This window comes from Chrysochloris asiatica, unplaced genomic scaffold, assembly GCF_000296735.1.
Source record: "Chrysochloris asiatica unplaced genomic scaffold, ChrAsi1.0 scaffold00334, whole genome shotgun sequence".
Classification (NCBI taxonomy): domain Eukaryota; kingdom Metazoa; phylum Chordata; class Mammalia; order Afrosoricida; family Chrysochloridae; genus Chrysochloris; species Chrysochloris asiatica.
In genome coordinates, this window is record NW_006408852.1 from 978,862 (window position 1) to 985,505 (window position 6,644).

Sequence of the window (6,644 nt, forward strand, 5' to 3'; positions counted from 1 at the left end):
GACTTTGCAAAGAATGGGAATATTAGAACACTTCATTGTGCTCATAAGAATCTGTAAATAGATTTAATTAGTTCTTAAAACAGAACAAGGTAATATTGAATGATTTAAAATTAGGAAAGGTTTGCATCAAGTTGTACCATTTCACTATACTTATTCAATCTGTATGTTGAATAAATAATCCAAGAAGCTGAATTATATGAAGAAGAATATGGTATCAGGATTGAAGGAAGCTCTATTAATAATGTGGCATATGTAAATGACACAATCATGATTACTGAAAGTGAAGAGGACTTGAAGCACTTGCTGATAAAAATCAAATAATACAGTCTTCAGTATGGATCATAACTCAATGAAAGCAAATAAAAATCCTCACAAATGGACCGATAAGCAATATCATGAGCAAGGGTGAAAAGATTGAATTTGACAAGGATTTTATTTCACTTGTATCCATAATCAACACTTATGGAAGCAGCAGTCCAGAAATCAAAGGATGTACTGAATTAGAAAAATGTGCTGCAAAAGACTTCTTTAAAGTGTTAAAAAGCAAGAGTGTCACTTTGAGGAGTAAAGTGCACATGATATTAACCATGGTATTTTCAACTGCACCATACCCATATGAAATCTGGGCAAGGAATAAGGAAAACTGAAGAATGAATGCATTTGAATTATGTTCTTGACAAAAAATATTGAAAATACTGTGGACTGCCAAAACAACAAACAAATATATCTTTCAAGAAGTACAACTAGAATGCTTCTTAGAAGAAAATAGTGTAAGACTTTGTCTCTCATACTTTGGACATGCTATCAGGAGGGACCAGACCCTGGAAAACTACTTGGTAAAGTAGTAGGTCAATGAAAAAGAGGAAGACCCCCAAGGAGATGTATTCACACAGTGGTTGCAAAATGGACTCAAATATAACAATTGTAAGCACAGTACAGGACCAGGGAGTATTTCATTTTGTTGTGCATGATGCTCCTAAGAGTCAGATTCTACTTGATTACACCTAGCAACAACAACGTAATAAATTGAAGCTGGTAATTGTTGTATCTATATGTTATTTCTATCTATCCATCTGCTTCAAAAAGCTTTTTAAAAAGTTCCATTACATTTAAATTCCATTTTTTCACAAAGATTTTGAGGTTCCCTCTCATGTATTGTTGTTAAGTACTGTTGAACCAGCTCCAACTCATAGTGACCCTGTATAGAACTTCCAAGGAGGAACTGATGAGTTTGCAATGCTAACCTTACAATTACCATTCCAGAACTTACCCTACAGAGTCATACCAGAACTCCAAATATATGTAACCAATTGTTTCTCTCGTCAGACTCCCACTTTATTTTGAATAAGGAAATTTAAAAGATTTGGAAAGACTTATAAAAATAGAGTCTGGTTGTATACCTAATATAGATTAGGTACAACAAACTAGTAGGAATGAGTTTAAGGAGGACATGAATGAGAGAGAACAGAGATGTGCCTCTAATCTAGCACACGTTTATAGGGAGAGCAGGTAAAATGATCACATCCTTACATGTTTAGAAGGATTTTTTAACAACAGTAACACTGTAGCAAATTCTAGTCATTTGTGTCTGTAACACAATATTCTGACACTCTTTCCTTTCACTGTCATCTGACTTCCTTACTGTCAGGGGAAAACTTTGACAAGAAGCACAACACAGGCACAAATAACGTTGGCAGTCAGAGAGGGTTCTCTACTTTTCAATGGCTTAGGGATACTGCAGTGAGTTCTGGGATTCAACATGCAAAGTCCAATTTAGCCACCTTTTAGTTAGAAATAAAAATTTAGGGTGTTATGGGTGTAATGGATTCCTGGTGTGGCTTTGCAGAATAATTCTCTGGGCTGAAAGGTCAGTTTGAACTGCAAGGTTGGCAGGTCAAAAGCACCAGCTGCTCCTCAGAAACCCTATATAAGGTTTATATGAGTCAAAACCTACTGGACAGCACTTAATAACAGTAACAATAGGTGTAATAGGAATCTTGGTGTGGCACTGTAGGATAAAGTGCTGCACTGTATGGTCAGTTTGAGGCTCAAGGTTGGTGCTTCAAACCCATCAGACACTTATCAGAAACTCTATACAGGGTCTCTATGAGTTGGTACTGACTTGATGGCACTTGATGCCACTAGCCCATCCTAATAGCCTCTGAATGCCCTCCACACTGAGAAATAACTCTTGTGAGCATGATCCATCTTTGGAAATTCATGAGATTGCTAGACCTGGCAGACAGATTGTTGAAACAAGCAGGCTGTTCTAGGACTAAGGAATTTAAATAAGAATACAGCCATTAAGACCATGGGCAAGCCATTTTGGTTTCAATGGGGGAACTGGGGAACTGGAACTTAAAGAGGGGCTTTTTGGAGACAAGAATAAAAACCATTTGTGGTAGACCATGTGGCATGTCTGCCCATGTCTACTGGGTTGGGCACCCAATTTTACAAAATCTAATAAAGAACACTTCACTCTTGTTACAAAGAGTACAGATTGGATTATTTCAGCATTTGTCAGTATAAACAACATTTCTCACCACACCACCTTGAAAAAGAAACCAAATATACATACATGGGTTTGTATCCTCAAAAAAGATATGGTCAACTCAAAGACTGATATCTATGAATGTGACTTTATTTGGAATTAATACTGTTGCAGATATAATCAGTTAACATGAGATTTTACTGAAGGTGGGTGGGTACTAATCCAATACAACTGGTGTCCTTAAAAGAGGAAAAGAGGACAGAGAATGAGAGACAGAAGGTGCCTATGAAGGAAGCAGAGATTGGAGTTAGGTTGTCAGTGTGATAAGTAAAGGAGCAAAAGAATCACTGGGGCTAGCAGAAACTAGATGTGACATAGAAGAATAGTCATTGAGAGTATTTTCAAAAAAAATTTCAAGACAAATTTTTACCTTTCAGAACTCTGAGAATAAATGTGTTGCTTTAAGCTATGCAATCTGTGATGATTTGTTTCAACAGCCATAAGACACTAACAACAACAATACAAATTGTTGAATAATTTAAAATCTTACTATAATCTGAAGACACTAACAACAACAATACAAATTGTTGAATAATTTGAAATCTTACTATAATCTGAAGACACTAACAACAACAATACAAATTGTTGAATAATTTGAAATCTTACTATAATCTGAATAGATGCACACTGCATATACACTGGTGCCACAAGGTCTGACACAGGACAGAGCAAGTCTGCAGGGCAGTTAACCTGTAAGATATGGCCCATTGTTTCAAGTTGTTTTGATCTCTTAGCACTACTGCCTCAGGGTAGCAAAGGCATAATGTTCTGGAGAGTTTTTCACTGGCAACAAATATCCTGGCTTAAAAACAGCACATGCCACTTCTTGTCACAATTTATTGGCCCAAATAAGTAAAATGATCAACTAACCTCAATAAATCAGAATACAATTCCTCTGTAATCAATAAATGGAAAGGAGAACTAGATACAAGTAAATGTTTGAAATCTCTATTACATCTGGAAAAGTGGCTATTTCACATAAAAATGAGAATTTTTTTTTATTAGTATAGAAATGTATTTGAATTCAAAATAATATGGTTATATTTAGAATGTAACACTCATCTAAAGTAAATATTATCATTGGTTCTGGAGCAGTTGTAAAGAATTTATTCTTTTTAAAGTCCAAAAATTTGTAGTGAGAATGTATAAGGAAACGAAAATATTTTTACAAAGAAACAAATAGGTTTACTGAGTACTGGGAATTGTAACAGGAGGGTACACAGTCTAAGATATTGTAACTGAGTCCAAATTATAAAAGATGTAGCAATACCTTCTCCTGCTTCATCAATTCCCAGGAAATTGACTTAGTAATGTAAGAATTTCAGCACCTGGTTAACAGGACAGACTTCCCCAAGCATGCAAGGAACAATTCACTACGCTTTTATATTCTAACATCTTTCCTAACACCAACTTATTTTCTCTCCTGTAAACTGGATTTCATCGACTTGAAAACTATATTTGGTTTTATTTGTAAAGTGGAGTAAATAATGCCCTGATTGAAGTATCCAATGATTTGTTTGAATATGCACAGGGATCAATTTAAAAAAAAAAATTTTTTTTTAAGGTATATCAGCTAGTAATAGCAGAGCCTATCATGGCTTAAAGGAAAAATAAAATTCAGATAAATATGCTTTCTAAATACCCCAAAAAGCAGCAGTTAAAAATGGGTAAAGAAATCCTTTTAATAGACAATTAAAAGCAGACATGTGACTTTTGATTAAACCCATCTGACTTGTGGCATGACCTATGTTGCTGTTGTTATGTGTCTTGGAGTCCATTCCAACTCCTAACGACCTTGCACAGGATTTCTGAGGCTGTAAATCTTTATGGGAACAGAAAGCCTCATCTTTCTCCTACGGAACAGCTGATAGTTTTGAACTGCTGACCCTGAGGTTAGCAGCCCAATTCGTAACCACTATGCTACCAGAGACCTATGAAGAGGCTCCAAGATGCAGTCTGGTTTCCAACAGTGTCTACAGCAGAAGGGCAAACCCAGAGTGTCTCCTCCTCTAGCAGAACTGGCACACAGACAGGAAGTCTTTCTTTGAGTAGCCCTTTGCAAAGCCCTTCCTTTGAGAAATCTTTCTTTGAGTAACCCTGTAAGATTCTTCTTTGTGTTGGTAGCAGACTTTTGTGCCAATTCCAAGTCCTTAGCCATAGGTGTTGTTACAAATACACCCTGGTAGTTATTAGCTGAGGGGACACCATCCATCACCCCTGGTACAGGATTGTTAGCGTCATTTGACTAATACCATCCTGAACTAATATTTAGGATTTTAGCCAATAGTTTTGGGTCAAATCCTAGCCTGATTCCAAGATTCATAGCTTCAGCAGTTCCAATCAAATTAATAGCTAGCAGTATGTTGTTGCAGATCTTTCCAGCCTGTCCAGTCCCAACAGCTCTGCAATACAACACATTTAAGCCCATGCATCCCAGCAACTCTTGGGCAGCAACAAATTCCTCTTTGACTCCTTCTACCATAAATGTGAGGTAACCAGAGAGCAGCTACCACACCTCCAGAAACAGGGGCATCCATGAAAACTACTCCTATTTTCTCAACTTGAGTTAATTATTTTGAAACTACAGGATCAATAATACTGGAATCTATTAATAATGAGCCTTTCTTCACATTCTTTAGAGTTCTATTTACTCCAGAATAAACTTCTATTGTATTCAGACTGGTGCGAAGCATTGTAATAATTCTGTCAGCTTTTCAGGTACATCTAATGGGGAAGACACTACCTGTTCACCTTTATGTTGAAACTCTTTGTATGCCTCAGGGAACATATAATAAATGATGAGTGGATAGCTATGCGTCATGAGATTTTTTGCCATTGGGTTCCTCATGTGGCCCAGTCCAATAAATCCAACTAGAGTCTTGGAAGCCAATGACCTAGAACTCACCGGTGAGACCAGCTGTGACCAGCTTACTGTAGTACCTGAGGCTGGAGGCTGCTCCTCTAAGTTAAAAGGAGGCCGCCTTGCTGCCCCACCCTGCCTTCAGGAGTGATATCCTGTGCCTCTCCAAAGATGAGAAACTTTTGCAAGAACAAAGTAATGGAGCTTGTCAAATTATCGAAAGAATGAGAAAAAGGCATATTTATTTCAATTTATAATATGAAGTTGTTAACATAGAATTAAGCAAACATGAACAAACAGAAAACCAAAAAATAACTCAATAGATTTTTATAAAACACAATTTTAATTATGGTTTCTATTCGAAATAAAGACATAATTTAACAAATAAAAATTAATGAAGACAATTATACTCATCAATTATCTAAAACCATAACCGATTTCTGCTCATTGTCATAATCTTTCACCTAGAGTTTTTCAAGAATTGTTCTATAAAATAATGTTTCAAAATGTTCCTAAGGATAAGAGTAATATAAAGTTTTCTAAATCCTGGTATGCTGGTGTAGGATAAGCACAGAACGACTAACTGTAAGGTCAGCAGTTCAAACCTACTGTTGTTCTTCAGAAATCCTATACAGGGTCACTACAAGACAAGTGATTCGATGGCACTTAACAACAAGAAGTCTGTCTTCTTGAAATAATTATTTAGTATATCTACCTTCTGGCTTTTTTTTTTACCTCCTCTTAGCAAGAGCTTCAAGAGATTATAGTAAATAGGTCAGGAATGCAACTTGCTATAAGTTACACATTCTTTATCCTATTTTTATTGGTTCTTTTTTCCAATTGGATAATTCTACTTTTATTTTTCTATGGAAAGATTGTTGTTGTTGATGTTAAGTGCTGTCGTGTTGTTACCAGAGTCGCTCTGAAGGACTTGCTAATGTCACATGGGTTATAACAAAGGAAGGACATGATTGTGCCGGCATGTGGCTCAGTGGATTCATATCCAGAGGCTGAAACCCCTCTTCCCTGTGTGTCAGTTTGTCGTACTGTGGTGGCTTGTGAGTTGCGGTAATTCTAGAAGCTATGCCACCAGTATTTTAAATACTAGCAGGGTCACCCATGGTGGACAGATTTCAGATGAGACTCCATATGAAGAGAGACTAGGAGGAAGCAGTGATAAAATACTTCCAAATATTTAGTCACAGAAAAATCTTATGAATAGCAGAGAAACAC

The 6,644-nt window shown here is 36.5% G+C and overlaps 1 pseudogene; it reads right to left on the bottom strand.

Annotated features, from left to right (window-relative positions):
- Positions 1-4,560: 4,560 nt before the first annotated feature.
- The window catches only part of LOC102831333, a 32,724-nt pseudogene continuing 30,640 nt past the window's right edge, over positions 4,561-6,644 (bottom strand).